A 22,359-nucleotide genomic window follows, 5' to 3' on the forward strand; every position below is an offset into this window, starting at 1 on the left:
GTTCGAGATGAAGGATTTGGGAGAGCTACGTTATTTCTTGGGCATTGAGGTGATTAGATCACCAATTGGGATACAGCTCTTGCAAAGGCAGTATGGATTGGACATGCTGTCCAAATATGGGATGACAGGCTGTAAGCCTATTTCAGTTCCTTTGGAGCAGAATGTGAAGCTGAGCGCAGATGCAGGTGAGCTTCTCGAAGACCCTACTATATACAAATGCATAGTAGGAAGTTTGATTTATATGACTATTACCAGGCCAGATTTGAGCTATGCTATTGGATTGGTAAGTCAATTTATGCAGGCTCCAAGGAAACCGCATTTGGATGCGGCTAGACGCATACTCCGGTATGTGAAGTCCACATTGCTATATGGACTATTTTATGAGACTGGAGTTCAGATACAGTTGCATGGATACACTGATGCTGATTGGGCTGGTAGTATTTCTGATAGACGATCTACTAGTGGATATATGTTCTCTTTTGGGAGTGTTGTAGTCACTTGGAGCAGCAAGAAACAGCCTACAGTTGCCTTGTCAAGCACAGAGGCTAAGTACAGGGGTGCAGCAATGGCTGCATGTGAGGTAGCTTGGTTGCATAAGCTACTTTATGATATGCATCAGCCTACAGATGGGCCAGTTGTCATTTATTGTGACAACATGAGCAGTATACACTTGGCAAATAACCCAGTCTATCATGCTAGAACAAAGCACATTGAGGTGCATTATCACTATGTGCGGGAGAGGGTTTTACTAGGTCTTATTGATCTAGTTTATGTCAGCACAGAGGATCAGGTAGCTGACATATTCACGAAGGCATTGGGCGCAGAGAAGCTACGCAAGTTCAGAGACCTGCTTGGTGTGCAGGAATTGGGATTGAGCTCGAGGGGGAGTGTTGAGATATCGAGCTCCACTCGTGATATGCCAGGGTGACCATTGTGTATTTATGTCACCGACTTATTAGCTGCAGATGCGGTTGGTACACCGCCCATGAATAATAGCTAGATGACAGCTATCCTTATCTACTCTAGTTTGTGGCTCAGTTAGTATGCTACCTTAGTTAGTTGAGTTTGGTTTGAGACCCATATATAGGGTTCTTCTATTTCTCTGTACGAGTGTTCTTTTTGGCTTACACAACTATTCCCCCATTGTGCAAGTAAGAAAGCTACAAGTGAGACTCCTTCCTTCTCTCCCACAATCTTGACAGTCATGGGCTTCCCAAAGTATATTCTGCTTGAGTGATTGGCCTACCAAGATACATAATCTCGTCCTATAGTAGACAATTCCACTATTGATAGAGAATTCTTGATACTTTGTTTGTAGCTTAGGGTCTTGATCTTTGCTGGGGATCTCCCTTAGCAATTTCTGATAGGTTGGTTCATGACATGCCTCTTCTCTAGCTAACTCAAGAATTGGATTGTTTGGCATGGATACCTTTGTGGCTAGAGATCTTGTTGTTGATGGACCTTGCAAAATTAGAGAATTTAGAAATGCTTTGCGACTGCATGCATCGGTAACTACATTCTCCTTTTCAGGCCGGTATTTGATTTCAAAGTCATATTCTTCTAATACTTCAATCCATCAACGTTGCCTCATATATTGAGCTAATTCTGGGTGAGAATCCATTTAAGACTTTTGTGGTCCCTTACTAAGGTAAATTTATTATCCAGCAAGTAGTGTCTCCAAATTTTGAGAGCATGGATGATAGCCAACAGCTCCAGATCGTGGGTAGCATAGTTCCTTTCATGGCTCTTCAGTTTCCTTGAAGAGTATGCTATGGGGTGACCTTCTTGCATGAGCACACATCCCAAGGCTAGTGCACTAGCATCAATTATAACTTCAAACTCCATACTAAGATCAGGAATTTCAGGATGGGTGCTGATACCAAGCTTTGCTTTAGTTTGTTAAAGCTGGTCTGTTCAGCAGGTGACCATACAATTGATACTTGCTTCTTTAGTAGATTAGTCAGAGGTGTTGCAATCAAAGCATAGTTTTTGATAAAGACCCTGTACCATCCTGTCAATCCAAGAAAACTACGTATTTCTTTGACAGATGTTGGTGCTGGCCATTCCAAAACGTCTCTGACCTCGACGCGATCTACTGAAATTCCTTCTGCTGATACAATGAATCCCAGATATTCAATCTGTCGCTTGAAAAATGTACACTTCTTCTTCTTGGCATAAAGCTTGTGTGCCCTCATTGTTTCAAGAACAATGCGAAGCTGGGGTTCATGAACTTTTTCCTGTTTGGAGTAGACTAGGGTATCGTCAAAGAAGACGAGTACGCAGTCATCAAGATAGGGCCTAAAGATACCCTGCATTAACATGTTGAAGGTAGCAAGATCATTTGTTAGCCCAAATGGCATGACTAGGAATTCAAAGTGTCCATACCTTGTGCTGAATGCCATCTTTGGGATATCTTCTTCCTTGATCCTTATCTGGTAATATCCAGACCTGAGATCTATCTTAGAGAAGATCTTCGCACCTTGAAGACGGTCAAGAAGTTCATCTATTCTTGGAATGGGGTATTTGTTTTTAATGGTCTATTGATTCAACCCTCTATAGTTAGTGCATAGTCAAAGCGTTCCATCTTTCTTCTTCTGGAACAGCATTGGAGCTCCCCAAGGCGAACTGCTAGGATGGATGTAGCCTTGGTCTAACAGTTGCTTAAGTTGCTCCTTCAGCTCAATCGCTTCCGGGATGGACATCCTATATGGTCTCTTTGCGACTGGTGCAGCTCTTGGCGCCAGCTTGATTTCGTGATCGACTTCCCTTTGAGGAGGAAGTTCTATCAGCTCTTCAGAAAATATGTCTGCGTATTCCTTTAACCATGAAGGTTCTTCCCTAGATTCCTAATTCTAATCTAGCTTATTTAGTTCAATCAAATAGACAAGTAGCCCCTTTCTAACTCCTTTTATTATCCGTGTTGCTTTGGCCAGTTGAATTTTTGGCTTCCCAACCTCTCCTTGAGTTGTGACTAGTTCCCTTTCAGAATTTCGGAAGGAGACTTGGCCCTTTCCACAATGAATGTGGGCATCATTGGGCATTATCCAGTCCATTCCGAGCAAACATTCGTGGACACCTAGGTTCATTACCTTGAATCTGACCGAAGTCGACTTTCCACCTAGTAGGAATTTCACCTTAGCAATTTGCCTAGTACAAGAGACCTCTCGACCATTTGCTAATTCCACAAATAAGGTAGGTGCATTTATTGTGGCTATTCCTAATCTTTTTGCACATACTGGTGAAATGAAGGAATGTGTGCTGCCACAATCAATCAAGATTTTGAAGCTTTTATCTTGATAATCCGATGGAGTTTGAATCACCAAGAATTAGCGATCCGGCCCTTTCTTGTGAAGAGCGGCATGAACCGTTGCCCTCTCAATGTCAGCTTCCATGGATGGATCTTCTTCATCACCCAACTCCTTGTTGGCAACACTAGAGGTCCTTCCTCTGGCCATGACGGTGGCTCCTTGGCCATGGATGGCACCTTGGGATGGCCCTTGATGTTGTCCTCTGCTAAGCTTGGGACACTGCCTTTTGAAGTGACCAAGCTCGTTGCAATGGAAGCAACGGAGATTGCGGCCATTACCTTAGGTAGGAATGAAATTGTTGAAAGTGTTGGCCCTAGCTTTCTTCCTTTGTCCCTGATTTTGGCCCTATTAGCCTAAGACCTATACATTCCCTTGTTCAGATCCTTGTAAGACCAAGTCCTGTAATTCCTTGGCTTGGTTTGCACCTCCTGTATTATCGGTGCAACTCGAATGAGCACGTCCTGTAGATCCGTTGGACACATCGATTCCAAGTGGGTGTTTATGGGTGGGTTTAACCTAGCACAAAACTTTGACACATGTTGCGTCATATCCATTTGTGGCACGTACTTTAAGAGAGAGACGAATTTTGAATAGTATGCATCCAGGGATAGTCCAAGCTGCTTTAATTCATAGAATTCGTTCATCTTCTGTGTGCAGTAGGTAGGTGGTAGGTATCTCCCTCACACATTTTTTTAAGCTTCTCCCAAGTAACTGACCCTTCCAAGATCCCTTGGTCTCTGCACCATTGTTTCCACCAAAGTCTTGCTTCACCGGTAAGCTTCAATTTGGCGAGGTTAGTGAGTGCAGTTCCTGCTGCCTCAAAATAATCCTCCATGGATTCGATCCAGATCTCAGCATCAGTTTGGACGGTCCTTCCCTTACCATCGAATTCAGGTGGCTTGATTTGTTTGAGAAGGAACTTCTTCTCCTGAATTACGGCTGTACTTGGTGCAGGACTAGGAATCTGCACTTGAGGTTGCGCCTTGATTCTGTCGGCAAAGATTACTCGAGTCACTTCCTTGTACACATACTTGTGTACCTTCAGTTCGACTTGAAGAGAATCAAGTGGATGGAGGATTTAAAGATGAACAGCTTCACGATCTTTAAATCCTCTATCCACTTGATTCTCTTCAAGTCGGACTGAAGGTACACAAGTCCGTGGGCCGCTATGTAATATATTTCTGATTCACCTATCCATCTCCGTTCCACGTACAGGGGTGAAGGATTGTAGATTTGGTCTAGAATATTCATCATGCCTAGCCTCTGTCGATAATCCGAGGCATGCATAAGCATTAGTTGTTTTTCCTGAATTAGTTCATTGCGCAAAGAAGTACAAACAATGCTCCTAAGTGTACAATCATGATCATTCCAATGGTCTTTTGTACAGCCAACTGCTAAGGTGTGATTTCTTCTCCCCGAATACTTCCAACATTCGATCCTGGATCATTCGCAACTCGGCAAGATCCCAAGGGTTTCGTAAGCTGAGTTGCTTGTTTACCCTTTTTCCTTGGGTTAGGGTTTATACCCTGTTGACCCAAATTGTCTCTACCTTAGGTTTCCTTAATTTATAGTCAATAAATCCTGGGCAACCTTGTCGCCCTAACTTGGTTGGTCAATTGCTTTCTTGGCAATTCATTACTACCCTCGTTTGACAAATCAGTCTTCAAGGAAGAGTGTTGAAGCAGGACGACTACTCAATTCCTAGGAAATTTAACTTGCAAATAGAACTCGCCAAACTTGGACTAAGGTGTAGGGGTTCTATTTTGTGATTTAAACGCAAGAGCATATGACATAGCAGCTTGTAGCATGAGATAGGTGTCAGTATCTGACTTGCGGGATTATATCTTTCTTTGTACGGTCTTTCTTGATCAAGAACACCTTTGATCAAGATAAGGGCTTGGGAGTCCTCTTGACCCAATCCAAACCCTAACCCTACTAGGCCTTTGGCCCTAGGGTCCCTAAAATTCCTTGCGAAAGTCTAGCATTCGGTCAACTGATCCTTAGGGTGAGAACCCTAGATCATTCTTACACGGGCAATTTGATAACCCTAATATTTCGAGAATGTGGGTAGGACCTTTGAGATCGAAAATATTAGATTGGCATCCTAAGTGCGATACTAGGCAGAATTTTAACATAACTTAACCCTACCTAGCATATTGAGGTAATCGTCATATGCTAACTAATCGTACCTTTATGACTTTCATGTAAGCTACTCAATTATATGTGAATTACTTAGTTGATCTAGCCAATCCACGAATTAAAGATGATCTTTCCTTTAAAGATGCAAATACTTTCTTATAAACTTGCAAGTACCTTTCCTAAAAGATGTAAGTGACTGCAAGATGTATGAGATGAATCATTCCATGCGAATATGCAATTTCGAGACCATAGTCCTTATGCCCTTATGCAACTATGGGATCTATAGTGATCTTACTTTTCCTTGCCCTATGCGATATTGATTGACATTCAAAGTTACTCTTATAATCCCTACATTGATGCATCGAATTCAAGCTTTAGTATTTTAATGAAGATGCATCCTTTCCGAAATTCAAACTTTGATAAAAGAACTCCATGCATGGATGCATCATTCTTTCATGATCGGATGCCAATGAATGCTTCATTGATTTAATCCTTCTTTTATCGCTTAACTCAATCTAATTTGTAACTATTTATTGCATGTGAATTGGATAATATATGTTTTTGTCAAAGATTATAAACATTTTCTCTTCATAGCAACTAATTAGACATCATTTAATGACCGTCTACGATTAACTTATACATGAGACACAACCAGGAATTTATTACATAAGTGTGTTATGTGTTATATGCCCTTAACCTTTGCGAGATGCAACAAGGATGTCTTCGCACAACTTCATCTTTTAACTTATGCATCATACGTTTAAAAATGCAACTACCCTTGACCACGGAGGTGCAAGCAAGTGCAAGTACACGACATGCAACTAAACTTTGTAGATCGAATGAGTATATAAATTTCCCTATGCATTTAAACTTCCCTACGAGAATTAAAACATGCTGTATGCATCCTTTCCATGCAGGGTTAATTTTCGAAACCTGGGCATTCAATATCGGGGCGTTGTCCACTCTCGTACTTTGGATGGAAGCTCCCGCGTGCGCTCCTCTCGACTTTTGCTTGGGAGCCATTGACGAAGTAAACTTCGACTCAGCGAACTCTACCTTGGCTCTCTTACGCATTACGAAATCACTACTGCTCGATATTTCCTTCCCTGTGCAAGAATCGGCCTTGCAAGTCACGATTTAAAAAACCTGGGAGGCCACGGGTGAACCAGGCCTAGGGAAGCTTCAAATAGAAGCTTCCAAGCTTCTGGAAGAGACAGGGAGATGGCGTGGAGAGGATGATTGGAGAGGATGATGAAGATGACGACGATGATGATGATGATGATGATGATGATGATGATGATGATGATGATGATGATGATGATGATGATGATGATGATGATGACGATGACGATGACGATGACGACGATGATGGTGAAGATGGTAGCACAGCCTGGTGGCACAGGCAATGGGGCAGCAGCACCAGGACATCGACGGGCAGCTCCACAATGATGCCCCTCCCAAGCTTGGGAGGGGGGTTTATATGGGTTGAAGGGGGGGGGGGGGGGGGGGGGGGGGGGTGGTAGCCACACAAGTGGCAGGTTGCATGCCTCCTCCCCATGCCCCTCCACCACTCAAGCTCCACACATATATGGGTTGAAGTTTGGGGGGGTAGCCACACAAGTGGCAGGTTGCATGCCTCCTCCCCATGCCCCTCCACCACTCAAGCTCCACACATACTCCCTCTCCCCGCCATGCAACGGCTGAAGCGGAGGGAGTTAAAAAAAATTTGTAGTTATTATCCCTTCTTCTTTTTTTCCCCGTGAAGGGGTGTTTCTACAATGGCTTGCAGTTTCGAGCCACGGATTCATATGTACCATGCGGGAATGGTATTGTTAATGCACGAGGCTGGAGCACTTAGCCCAAGGTTTTTCTGTTGTGGGAGATTACTTTGAATCACTTTTTCACGAGATCTAGGTCCTTTAATTTTTGGTTGCGAAAATATTACACATTATGCATGATGGCCAAAAGCTCCTAGAGCCATCCCACCCCTATCACATTCCATATCCCAAACAACAAGCTAGAGCTCCATGGGATCTTAGAGTACTTGACAGACAAGCTAGCTGGTAACCTAGCCGCCAACCTTAAACCCCTCAAGGATCTCATGGATGGACCCAAGTGGAAGTGGACCAAGGTACATAATTTGAATGTGATGTACAATTGGACCTTAGTCATCACCGATGAGAAAGAAGAAGAGAATATAAACCTAGGAGATGACAAGCAGTCGGATGAGGAAAATTTCAATGACGAGTATGAAGACTACTATTCTCTCAGTGAAGAGAGAAAAGAAGAGATTGACACAATAGAGTATGATATTGATGAACACGTAATTGAGCAAATATGAGTAGATTCCAAACCACTGAAGGGGAATATCTTTAAAATAGAGAGAGGAATCATGCGAATGGAGTGCAATTGTACATAGTTGGAACACTTAGGGGTAATTGATTACCAATGAGTAGGGCTCACCCAACCAAGTGAAGCACCACTATTTAGAACGGAATCACCTTCACAACAAGGACCACCAGGAGAGACTCCTTCTTCTAGTAAAGACAGAGAGTTCAATTCTAAGTTGGAAGGAAGCTTAGATAGCAATCCTGAAACACCCCAACCACCTAAGACCAAACACACCAAGGGGGACCTACCAGTCCACCTAAGGTGTAGACAATTGAGGGAGGAGAGAAAGAGACAACCTAGAGAATCAAAAGCTAAGGAGCAGAAAAAACCACGTGATCTACCAAAGTGATTCACAAAATTCAAGAAGGGCGATAGAATAGAAATATTGTTGGGTGCCAAGAGGCAAGGACAAGCGAATGAACCCATAGAAGGACCTGCCAAAGTCAAGGAGGTTGACCTGGCTAAGGAAGGGGAGAAACCCTGACCTATCTTCATAGCTGACGACTTGACCAAGTAGGAAGAAGGAAATCTCATTACACTCCTATGAGAGTACATAGACATATTTGCTTGGTCCCTCGAGGAGCTGAAAGGGGTAGATCCGAGTGTAGTGACTCATAATATTCCCATGACACTAGCAAGACACAATGCTAGTCAAGCAAACAATGACCATATCCGATGAATCCCAAGCATGCTCATGTAGTCAAGGAGGAGATAGACAAGTTGTTAGAGCTAATTTCATGTATGAAATTAAGCACATGGATTGGGTTTTTCCCATCATGATCATCTTGAAGAAGAATGGAAAAAATTAGAGTGTGTGTCAATTATAAGAAAGTCAATGTTGCTACAAAGGGAAACAACTATCCACTGCCGTACACTGAGCATATGCTCGAGAGAGTGGCTAGCAAAGAAGCCTATAGTTTATTGGATGGTTTCTCATGTTACAATCAGGTGCAAGTGCATCTTGATGACTAAGACCGCATTCGTACCAAGTGGGGTGTCTTTGCCTTCATAGTCATGTCCTTTGGGCTAATAAATGCACCAACCACGTTCCAATGGCTCATGTGTGCCATCTTCAAGGGCATGCTTAGAGGTGTTCATTGATGATGGTGTGCTCACTCAAGTTGGAGGGAACACCTAGACAAACTCCATGTAGTCTTTGAAAGATGCAGATTGTATCGTCTCTCATTGAAACCCCTTAAGTGCCAATTATGGGTGAAACATGGATGCATCCTGGGGCACGTGGTATCCAAGAACGATATTGCCACACCGACTTCTCAAAAGTCAAGGTTATTATCAACCTTCCACCACCAACCAACTACAAGGGATTTTAGTGATTCCTAGGATATACAAGGTACTATCGGCGATTCATGTTGAACTATGTGCTAATCACTAAACCACTCTACAAACTGCTGATAGTATTCGAATGGACCGAGGAATGTCAACGTGTATACAAAGAGTTGAAGAAGGCTTTGACAACCACGCCAATCCTAAGAGCCCTAGATTGGACCATAACCTTGCACGTACATATTGATGCCTTAGAGTTTATCATGGGAGCTGTTTTGTGCTAGCCTCGTGAACGCAACCTAGACTATCCAGTGAGCTTTGCTAGCAGACAACTCATAGATACCAAGATGAACTATTCCACAATTGAGAGAGAAGGTTTGGCAATTGTGTTTGCCATGAAGAACTTTTGGCATTATCTTTTAGCTACGCCTTTCACATTCTTCATAGACCATCATGCTCTATTGTATCTCGTGAACAAACCTTGTGCTACTACTGGTGGACGCATAGTCAAGTGGCTCCTACTGCTAGAATTTGACTTCTTTGTGGTTGTACGCAAGGGGAAGCACCGCTACATGGCTAATCACATGTCTCACATACCCATGAGAGAAGCCACTGGACAGGGTACTATAGACAACTTACCAAACACACATCTTTTTAACCTATCTAGTGAGAAGGATTTATTTAGAGTCGACTTGATGCCATACTGGGCAGATGACATAGTCCAAGTGCTAGAGCATGAACTACCCGAGAGACCTATCGAGAAGGCCTGGCTTAGGTGACTTATCCTCAAGGTACAACCCTAACAATTGATATTCAGTTAGCTCTATAGGTTAGGGTAAGATGGCTTACTATGACGATGTGTGTGTGAACATGAGATGCATGAAGTACTTGTGGAGGCACATAGCGGAATCGCTAGAGGACACTTCAGCAAAGACATGACAGTGCGCAAGCTGCTGTAGTCTCAAGTGTGGTGGTCCATGCTTTTCCGTGATACAGCACAATTTGTGAAGCACTGTGGTGAGTGCCAACGGACCAAGATCCCCGTTTACAAAGGCAGGATGGAGCTAACCCCAATCATCGCAAAATAACCATTCAAAAAATGGGGGATTGACTTCATTGGGCCGATTAGTCCTACATCACAATACTCGCAAGCCAAGTATATCATAGTCGCACAGACTACTTCACAAAGTGGGTAGAAGCATGATCCACTAGGAAAAATGATGCTAGGACCATGGCCAAGTTCCTTTGGGAGCATGTGATCTCATGATTCAGTTGCCTTATTGAACTAGTTAGTGACCAAGGCACATACTTCATCAACGAAGCGATTTCCCACCTCCTGTCTACCTTCCTCATCATCCATAGGAAATCTTCACCCTACTACCCTCAAGAAAACAGCCAAGTAGGACAACAAGTTGATGACAAACTTATGGGCATATCAATTAAACAACCTACAAAATGGCTGTGGGGGCAAAACCCTTTAAGTTGACCTATGGAATTGAAGCCATTCTATCAATGGAATCCTTTATCTCTATCCTAAGAGTAATCGTCCAAGAGCGATGGGATGGAAAGGAGACATGGAAGGAATGCCTAGTCTGGAATGCCTATCGGAGACTCGACTTTTGGCTACCCATGCACTAATTTGCAAAAAGGCACGACCTAAGAGCTAGTTTGACAAGCACGTAAGCAGCAAGACTTCAACCAGGGTGACCTAGTATTGTTATACTCAATGAAAGGCCACAAACAAAATATGAAGTTTAGGGGATTAGTGCTTTTTAGAGTCCGCATCACCAATCAAACTAGCAATATAGAGCTCAAGAGGACATAGGATTCTTCAACGGTAGCCGCATAAAGAAGTACTATCCTCCCATGCATCCATTACACGAGCCTCTGATGCCAAAGTCCCTTGTGAATGTACGAGCTGCCACAATTGCAGAGGTTGAGGACAAAGATGAGGAAGCAGTAGCACCCACTTACACACACATAACAATCACGGCCCAACAAATGCATACTTTCAGCGTGTTGATCGATGAGGGGGACATCTTTTAATATCTTAACTCACGATCATTGGACTCTCGTTGGTCGACCACAACTACAATCCATGAACACTAAACTTAGCCTATTTGGGGGTCAATCATACGTGCTTTTGGGAAAGTGCAAAGTTGCAGCCTCTATTGAGTCTGAGAGCATACCCATGGTCTTTTATGTGTTGCCAAACACACAGGATGCTAGTAAGGAATTGTTGTTAGGACGTGCATTTAAGAAGTAGGCATGTTGCAATGTCAATTAGAGTTGCAATACATTCACGTTGCCATCGGCAACGTATGCATAGAGACAAATTTTAGCAAGGGCAACACAGCTCCATCAAAGCCTGCAAATCCATCAATAGATGAACCTACAACCAAGTCTAAGGAGGGTGGTCGTGACTTGTCACAACCCGCCAAGCCTCAATGCTAGCAAACCGTCGATGAGAGTGTAACTAAGGTCAATGAACCCAAGTTCAAATGGGTGCCTAACCACCAAGGATTGCCACCTAGAAATAAGCAGACATGACCTCATGTTTCTAGAAACTCATACTCAAGACCTAGGAGGCAAATAAGATATTATAGGCATATACAAATGGCCAAGCCACGATGGGTCCCCAAAATCCTATTGCAAGCATAAGGCTGTTATGAGGGCAATGCTTGGATATGGGTACCTAAAGCCAAGATTTACAAGGGCACCACTCAAGCGCCACCCTCAAACTTGTTTACATAAGTCTGCACAACAGTTAAGGAACCAAAACCATAGGAGACTCAAGTTGCAAAGCCTATAAAGCCCAAAATTGCTGAGCTTGTAGAGCCTCAATAAGTCTACCAACAAAAACCACAGCTTGCTTCTTCCAACCTGCCTCAACCTAGCATTGCTGATACCCCAAGCGCATCACAAGAATTGACCAACACAACATTAGCATTGTAGACCACGCCTCTCATACAAGAGGCTAAACTGTGCCCTCAGGATCAACCGAAGTTGCAAACACCAGTCATTGAGCTGTCTAGTCTAGTCAAACCCCAACCTCCTATGGGCCTTTAACCCTCTTATGAGCAACAATCCATCCTTATCTTGGCCTCTGACTTAGCTGGAAATATGGGAGATGACTTGATCACTTGCATTTGATGTTTGGATGCTACATTTACCATGCTTGCTAAAAGCTATGAGCAGTTAGACTTAAGTCTTTTAGAAGAGCCTTTAGCAATAGAAGTGCATACACTACCTCGCCCCTGGGAGGAATCACAATTCATGTGTGTTAAGACCCCCATGGTAGCTGAAGAGTTAATTGCCAACAAAATTTCTCTCGAGCAAGTGTGAAAACACCAACTCATCACATCTTCTGACAAGAGCATAATCTCTACAACAAACTAGAAAATTGAAGAGTTGAAAACCCTAGCCGACAACGACTCCTCTTTCTTGCAAAGATAGTATGCTCTCCAACTTCAATAGGAGCAAGAAGGCTACCAAATTATGATCGATGTTGAGCAAAGATGCGCAATCAAAACCTCTGAGTACAACCCAACTTATGTAGCTCCCATGTCCTATAGGGTTTTGGCCATTACTCAGCAGGCTGACCTCTAGAAGAGCATGTCATGAACCACCCCTATTAAGATCGCATCCTTACTGAGGAAGAGCTATACATTGCTAGCAAAATCAACTCCAGTGACTTCCTAATTGATGTCCTCACCTACATTACTCAAGTAGGCATCCAACCTTTCGACATGGACCGCTATGCTAACTTGGAATACAACCCACACTTCTAAGCTTTGCTCTAAGTAAAGCACCCTAAGCATGCATTGAATGCCCTTAATCCTTCAACCTATAATCCTCAGAAGGATTCGCATCATTCCCAGGGGGAGGGAGTAAGGTGGAAACCAATTGGGAATCAAAACACCCACCAATTGGAAGTCAAAATACCAAAAATCAAAACACCAAAAAGCAAGCAAAACAAGTGCGAAAAGGAAAAGAAACAACAAGAGACCCTCAAAATTGAAACCAAAAAGTGGAAAGAAGAGAAAAATGATTTTATATTCAGAGAGAATAAGGAGGAAATGTTTGCTTAGAATAAATGAATTCCTTGAATTGAAAATTGTGTTGCAATCCCTTTGTCTTCTTATGGAGAAAACAATCTTGCAAATGAACTAATGGAAGCTTGTTGTGCTATGACAGGAGCTAGAAATGGTAGGACAGCAAGACCGTGCCCATCGACTTTCATTCACAAAAGGAGAAAGAATATGATAAGCCATTGCCCTCAAGAACGTGGCCTATAGTCAACTAAAGCTTAAAACCATCCATAATGTCGACAAGGTGATGGTTGCGAGCAAGAAACAAGTAGAAGAATCATAGAACAATGCAACCTCAAAAAGTATATTGAGAAGTTTGGGCACAAGGCTGACTACAATCAATGTGTAGAGTTCTTGAGAACATATGACTCTAATAAAGCATGTGGCACTGTGACTGTGGGTAGAGACGAAGAGGTCAAATAGTGCAAGTGTAGAGTTGAGCAAGGCCTTGGTGGAGAAGGCACTAGGGTTAGCATACAAGGTGGAGAGGAGACCAAAAATAGATGTCTATAATTCTCAACATGAACAAGGACTAGGTCCTAACAAACGACGGCATCAGTATCAAGGATATCCTTGACCTTGAAGTGAGACTCCATCATCCATATGTTGTTCTCAATCCAGAGGTACAACTCACTCATGCATAGGATTGGAATGCCTTTGTTGGAGAGCCTAGCAGCCCATTCGCCCGATGAGATTGACCGGAATGGCTATGTGCAAAAGACAATCGATCAATCTACCAAAGCACTAGCCTTGGGGAGTAGGCTAGTTGGTGAAGAGTCTCCAGCATCAAATGTTGGAGCAAAATGAAAGAAAATTGCGTCAAAAGCTTCATTTGTATGGTTTAGTGGAGTAGTAATGGCCTTCATCTAAGAGGCAATGGGAGAGGTGGTACGTGAAGAGGATGTAGAAGAGACACCTAAGAGGACACCATCTCATGAGGAGCAGGAATAGTCTAGTGAAAGAACAATAAGTGAGGGAGAAGAATAAGAGATGCAATCTAGACAAGGAGGGCTTAAAAAGCCAAAGAAGAAAACTCCCTAGAAGTAGAAGCACAAGAAGCTAGGGAGAGAATGACAAAAAAAGAGAAGGCAGACTTGTAGAAGGCACAAAAAGAGTCAAAGAAGGTTGAAGAACCCTCAAGGCATTCACACAGAGGTATTGCTTCACTCTTTACAAGGTTTACCTCAATTTTCAGCCCTCTTGAAACAGGGCAGCCATTACACTCCCAGCTCTCATTTCATATGTAGGCTGCTCTCCCCTTGTTGGAGCTTGTTTGAGGCCTTCCTTGGCTTTAACCAGACCCCTACGAAGCTTGGCCGCCATTTTTTGCAGCCCCAGGACCAGCATTTACACTTGGCGCAATCATGCAGCCCTCCCATAGGTGTCTTCAACATTGACAGTCACAACAGCAGCAGCTCTCCCCCTCCATTAGCGCTTGGAAAGGCTCCATTTTGGGCATATGACATGCTTTGATGCTTGGTTTTGATGGTTGATGTGTTGGCATAGCATTTGGACTGAATTAACACTATTTTGGGACTGTCATAATAGTCCATAGGCAGTTTATGACAGTGTCACATTGACATTTGATGCTACAGCTTGTTTGGCATTGTCATTTGATGCTTGATTGGTCCCGTTTGATGCCCGGATGTTAGGGGAATGTATGCTTATTGTTTAGCAACCATTTGGACCTAATTTTGGTGCTGAAATTCTCAGTTTTGAACAGTAAATCACTGTTGCACACAGTTGGGCTGAAGTCATTTTACTCATGTATGCTTATGCATATGATTGGTGATGTATTGACACTTGGGGATCGACATAGAGCTTGGTTTTGATTCGGGATCATTGGTTGAGCTTGAGCTCACTTGCAAAGCATTTGGATGCTCTGTCTTGGATGTACTTATGGCATATATGTTTCTTATGTCTGACCGGTCTTGACATGCTTAGCCTATGCCATTACTACATGCTAGTTACATTGTTTGGAGCCTATTGCTACTGGAGCTCGGTCTTGGACCTTGGATTCCCGGAGCTTACTTGAGCTATTTATTGGCTTGCCAAAGTTGTATCTTGGGATGTACTTGATGTCTTACATACTTATGGATGCTACATATGGATGCTCTACCGCCTACATGTCCGGGATGTACCATTGATGCTTGATCTTGGACACTTGTCACTGATGCTTGTATATGATTTGTTCGAGCTTTGTTGCTTGATATTTATTGCTTTTGTGCCAATGGGAGTATCTTTGGATGCTTGACAGCCATTGAGTAGGTGGTCTATGCTCTTTGAGCTTTTGAGACTATTTGGGATCTTTTACCCTTCATGATGATGCATGGTTCATATGTCTTGGTTCCTCTAATGCTTATGAGCTGACTCTTTGCTTTGGGTCCCTCTCTTTGTGAGCTGATACCTACTTGTGTCAAGTCTTGGTAGTGGCAGGAACACTTTACCCCATTGACTGGGGGGTGTGCCTACTCACTCGCAGATGTTTGTATGACATGTTTGGGTGTTGGATTCATGCTTATCGACTATCATATGCCTATGTTATGCCCGCATGATGCCGGCTTTGGTCTTGGCAGTATCTGATTTTGGCATTGTTAGCTCTCATTTACTAAAATCTGTAATTTATCACAGCAAGCATCTATATATGGATTGACATGGATTTTTCATGCTGAAATATTTTGAAATGATGTACTTTCACTAGTACTTGGTGGGCAGTAGCTTTGGTTACACTTTTCTCACCATTTTCTCTCGATTTTGGTGATTTTTTTGTCATTTTTTGCAATAAGCAATGAGCAGTTTTGAACTGTCAACAATCTTCCAGCCTACATTATGGGTGAGTTCGTCCATTGAACATGCTATTTTCAACATCACTAAGCTTGATAGTACGAATTACTCTTATTGGAAGAGCCAAATTTGGCAGGTGTTGGTGCAGAAATCGCAGATCAAACCTTTGAGGTTGAGCAGGCATCCGCCTGCAACTATGCCAGATCAGGAATGACTTGAGCTTGATGAGTTATGCAAGTCTACTATTGTATTATCTCTTATAGAACAGGTTCATTACAATGTATTTGAGGAAGAACAGAGTGCATGGCAGTTGTGGGATAAAATCAAGAATCTCTATGATAAGAAAAGTCCAGCGAGTCAGATGTATTGGTGGGCTGAAGCAGCTTATGGATCTGCGCATGAAGGAGGATGTGACTATGTCTGCTCGCTTGAGCCAGTTCCATGCTATACTCAAGAACTTGACTTCGCAAGACATCACTTTTGCAAAGGATGTCACTCCTCTTTTCTTGCTTGGTACTCTTAATGAGTCATGGGATGTATTCCGCACTGCATTATGTGCCTCTACTGCTACCTTGAAATTATTTGATGTTGAGAGTGCTCTTCTATAAGAAGAGGTTAACCATAAGAATTTGGATACCTCTCGTATGTCGCATGCTATGACGGTTAGAGGTAGGTATGATGGATATGGAAAGCATGGCAGTGGCAGTGGCAGTGGACGAGATTCTCAGAAATCTCAGTCCAAGTCTCGTGGGAAGTCACGTAGCAAATCCGTGGCAAGAATGCAGATGTTACTTGTCACCATTGTGGGAAAAAGGGCCATATTAGGCCACAATGCTATGAATTGTGCAATGGAAGGCGCAAAGATAAGGGGAAAGACAAAGTGCAAGGTAAGTCTTCTGATCGCAGCATAGTGCCTGCAAAGTCCAGTGTTAAAATTGAAGAGATCAATGTTATGTAGCCTGAGGATGTTAATGATGATGATTATATCCTTGCATGTAGCTTCTTCTAGTGCTTCGCAGATGACAGATATACACTCTATATATGCACAGTGTTGGCTCTTGGACTCAGGTGCATCCTTTCATGTGACACCTTGCCGAGAGTGGTTTCATTCATACCGTACTGTTTCGGGTTCTATGCGCTTGGGTGATGGCAGCTCTCTTGATATTGTGGGCATTGGTGATGTTAGGCTATAGTTTCCTTCTGGCAATAGTTTTGTTATGCACGATGTACGTCATGTACCTGCTTTGACATGCAGTCTCATGTCAGCTGGACAGCTTGATGATGCAGGATATCATGTATGTTTTGGAGACTTTGCATGGAAGATCACTCGTGGCAGACTTGTGATTGCGAGAGGTGCCAAGGCTGGCAGCCTCTATCCCTTAATTGTATCAACTTCTTCCCTTGATCATGTTTTGTCTGTGGGTTCTATCCCACATGTACATCTTTGGCATGCCCATTTGGGCCATATGTCTTTGAAGGGAATGAAAATGCTTTCTGTTTTGCAATACTTACCGCCCCCTGATTATGCATGTTTTGATTCATGTGAGCATTGTCTTTATGGCAGGTAGACTAGGTCTACACATAAAAAGTCTAGTAGGCCACGCATGAGTGAGCTCTTGGCATTGGTACATTCGGATGTCTGTGTGAAGGAATACATAGTCTTATCCTAAACTAGACTAGGCCTTCATAGACAGAGTACTCTTGGTATTTAACTTTGAGTTTGGGACTTTTGTCCTTTTCTAGGATCTCCTTTTTCATTTTCTGATATTGTGGGTCATGTTTAGAGTCCTCCCTAGCCAATTCAAGGATAGGGTTGCCTGGCATTGACACCATGGTGGCTAGTGATCCAAGCCATCGAAGGTTCCTCTATAATGAGAGAGTTGAGGAACGCTTTATGACTTAAGGCATCAGAGACCACATTTTCCTTGCCAAGTCTATATCTGATTTCAAAGTCATACTCTTGTAGCACCTTGATCCAGCAGTGTTGCCTCATGTTGAGGTTAGCATGGGAGAAGATCCATTTGAGGCTCTTGTTGTCCGTGACCAGGGAGAATTTTTTGCCAAGAAAGTAGTCCTCTAGAGTTTGAGGGCATGAATGATAGCCAATAGTTCCAAGTCATGAGTAGAATAGTTTTTCTCATGGGTTTTTAACTTCCTTGAGGAATATGCCACGGGATGACCTTCTTGCATTAGTACATAGCCTAGTGCAAGTGAGCTAGCATTTGTAACAACTTTGAACTCCTTGCTTAAGTTTGGGAGCTTCAAAATTGGCGATGTGACTAAGCTACGTTTGAGTTGGTCAAAGCTTGCTTGTTCAATGGATGTCCACACTATGGCAACCTGCTTCTTTAGTAGATCTGTGAGGGGTGCCATAACTAAGGTGTAATCTTTGATGAAGATTATATACCATCCTGTTAGACCAAGAAAGCTATACGCTTCCTTAATAGTGGTTGGTGGGGGCCATTCTTGTACATCTTTAACCTTTGCATGATCCACAGAGATTCCCTTTTCTAATACAATGAAGCCTAGATACTCAATATATCATTTGAGGAAGGCATACTTCTTCTTTTTGACATAAAGCTTGTGCCTCCTCATGATTTCAAGGACAATGCGTTCATGGTCTTCTTATTCCTTGAAGTAGACCAGGGTACCATTAAAGAAAACAAGTACAAACTTGTCAAGGTATGGTCTAAAGATATCCTGCATTAGCCTATTGAATGTAGCAGGAGCATTGGTTAACCGAAAGGACATTACTGTGAACTCAAAATGACCATATCTGGTGTTGAAAGCTGTCTTTGGAATATCCTCATCCTTGATGCAGATTTGGTAATACCCCGACCTTAAGTCAATTTTTGAGAAGATTTTTGTTGTAGGTGATTGAGTAACTCATCTATCCTTGGGATAGGATATATATTCTTAACGGCTACTTGATTCAGCTCTCTGTAGTCAACGGAGCATTCCATCCTTCTTCTTCTGAAGCAACATAGGAGCTCCCTATGGCAAACTACTAGGCCAAATAAACCCTTGATCTAAAATTTGTTTGAGCTTGCTGCTCCTTTAAGTCAATAGCTTCAAGGAATAGACATTTTGTAAGGTCTTTTTGCAACTAGAGCAGCGCCTGGTATGAGTTTGATCTCATGATCAATCTCCCTTGGGAGTGTAGCTCCGTCAAGTCTTTGGGGAACACATCTACGTACTCCTTCAGCCATGAAGGTTCTTCTTTAGACTCCCTGCTTTACTCTAGCTTATTTAGCTTGATCAAGTAGATGGATAAACTCTTTTGCATTCCCTTAACTACTTGTAATGCCTTTGCTATTTGGATTTTGGGTTTACCAACCTCCCCTTGAGTTGTGACTAGTTCCCCTTCAGAACTTCTCTCAATGCACCGATTTTGATTAAATCACACATACTTCAACATTGTGAAACAAGTCAGGTAATCATAAAATTCTCATTTATTCAAATGAAGTATAAGGCTCAAGTACAATCATTCGGGGAGATAGAGATAGACTAGATAACTATTCAAAAGATACATCAACACTAGAGAACAATTCCTTATTGGATTCTTTTACAGGGACAGAGTAGTAATATGGTATTGGGGAATGGATTCTCAAGAAGTGGTAAGTCATGGGAAATTCTGGAAATCCCAGCTTTTGATAGCCATGAAGTTCACATCGCCCCATTATTTTAATTCTACCTAATGGTAAGTCTTTGACTACCTCTTCATAGATGTAGTGAGTCTGTTCTACCTGCCAACGTCCGTTGTGCAAGATGATCAAGTTCACATGTGCCTCTTGGAAGATGAATAACTTGATAACCTTGAAGTCCTCCAACCATTTTAGCCTCTTCAGATTATTTTGAAGATAAGAAAACCGGTTGGAATCTATATAGCAGTAACGCACTGCAAGTCTAATGCCTTTCCACAAATAGTGGTGAAGGGTTGTAGAGGTGATCCAGGATCCCCATCATGTCGGTTATTCGGCGATAGCTTGAGGAGCTCATAGTAGTCCCGAACATGATATGAAATATGAGAAATCTACTCCATGCCTCATAGGTCTGGATGCAACAACCATCCTCACGTGAGTAATTAAAAAAATATTTTCTACTGAAAACATTACTTCACTCTACCCGATTGACTTATCTTGCTTATGTTGTTTGTTGATTTGATTCTAGGATAGTAGATCAGAGTGGCAATGGGTTACTTCAGGTGGCAAGAGAGAGAAATTGATGACATTTTTGAGCTTAGGTGAAAATGGCTATGGAGTCATAGTTAGGGTTTCTGACGGTGGCCTGGTTTTTTTGACATTGCAGGAGCTATACTTGATGATTTTTGAAACTTTTTTTATGAAAATGAAGCTTACTTCATGGGCTATCAATGCCCTATGATGACGATCAACATCGTGCGTGGAGAGAGATCAAGCCGTACGATCAGCACGAGCACAATTTTGAACAACGTGATGAAATTTTAGCAATGTTGAAGCATACAATGGCCAATGTTACACTCTGAGGTGCTAGGAACCAACACCTTGAGTTGAGGAATGATCCTCTAGAAGAAACCAAGAAGAGATATGCTTTGTATTGAGAGATCCAGGGAGTCCAAGTAGGGTATTTCTTGTAAGTCATAGTTGCAAGCTATGGAAGTGTGACTGATAATTTTTACAATGCTGAGCCTATGGTTGCCTAACATCAATGATTGAGGTGACAATAAGAAGCTCTAGAAGCAAGGGAACATTTTCTAGAAGGAAACTCTAGGAGATTTGACATGTGGAGTGAGATATAAGAGCCTCAATCTGATAGGGTGCAATTGGCTATGGCTGCCATGGAAGCTTAAGTGAAGGTAGAGTTGAGATATGAAGTCATGGGTTGGAACTGAGTTGATGAGAGTTGAAAAGGGACTGAGAGAGAACAAAGAAGAGCTAAGCTGAGTTGAGCCATGTCCAACTGGGCTCCGATACCATGTTAAAAGACATGGATCTAGAGCATGGTAGCGGCTATGGTGGATCGAAGAGGAAGATTAAACTCATGATGACATAGACATGACTTGAAATGTTACACAAGTGAATTAGGTTCCAAGATTGAGACTTGGACTCATAAACACAATCTTGTGTATAAGAATGACAATGACCAAGACACTAACTGAAATAGGAAAGCATCATGATATTGCATTCATCATATATCAAAAAGTGGTAGTCAAGTACAATGCTTTATAGTTGTTGGATAGGTAGCACTTTCCCTTTCTGTGCATATGGGATTCAATCTGCCTACATGTCCTAAGCCCAGAACTACCTCATACAAAGAGGCCATAGTGGGTGTGATTGCAAATATCTTAACGTTTTTTTGTTGAAAGCATCATGATATTGCATTCATTATATATCAAAAAGTGGTAGTCAAGTACAAAGCTTTATAGTCTTGGCCATTTCTATTTGGAAGTAAATATGCTCAAAGCTAAAGACTTTGGAGGATGTGATTTCTTTAGTGCATGATGTTGAAGATAAAATCCGTGGATGAGAAAAGCAACCACAACAATTTGCAACTAATGGTAACTTTGGTACAAAGAAATTCAATTCTAACTTTCAAAGATTCAATCAAAATCGCTTTGTTCCTTCTTCTTTTCGTAAACCTTGGACTCGACCCCCTGCTTTACCATCAAATACAAATTCAAACACTAAGCCTTCTCTCTAGTCAAATTCCAACATACCCAAATTTCCAGCCATTACCAATAATGTTTCCAAAGCAAAGCCTATAGTTTGCTACAAGTGTCAACAACCTACACACTTAACAGTGAATTGTCAATCCAAGAAGCCAACTGTTCAAATCAATTACTTGGGAGCAACCAAAGACGAAGACCATGAAGATATGCTAGACTTTACTGAAGATGATGATGATATCGGCAATGCTTCAGATACTTTACCAGGTATGGTGCACAGATCGGATGTTGTATGCATGCGTAGCGAGCGCTAGAAGGTCCCCAAGAACAAAATAACTCTATTTTTGCACAAAAAACAAGAGAGAAGACTTGCACAACATGAACCAAAAGACTAATTGGATACAATCTCCCCCCATGCCTTGTGTGAGCGCTCCACAAAGCATGTATTTGATATATTATTCATCTCCAAGCTAAAAAAATAGTCAAATTTACAATTAGCACACTTTAACTTTTGTGTTTGCTTTTGTCCCACTAAAGAATTAAAGCGATTGGGTGCCCAAAGAGTCGGACTATGCCCAAATACAATGTCTAATAACAAATATTTAAATCGTGCGCCCATGCGCATACAAAATAATAAATAAATGTCAACAAATTGTAATGCCTAGCCAAGGAGTCCTGGAGCTGTGATATACTAGGGAGAGACAATTGAAAAGTAGAA

Source organism: Lygodium microphyllum, chromosome 17 (assembly GCF_053477565.2).
Source record: "Lygodium microphyllum isolate KBCC chromosome 17, Lygodium_microphyllum_v1.1.10, whole genome shotgun sequence".
NCBI lineage: Eukaryota > Viridiplantae > Streptophyta > Polypodiopsida > Schizaeales > Lygodiaceae > Lygodium > Lygodium microphyllum.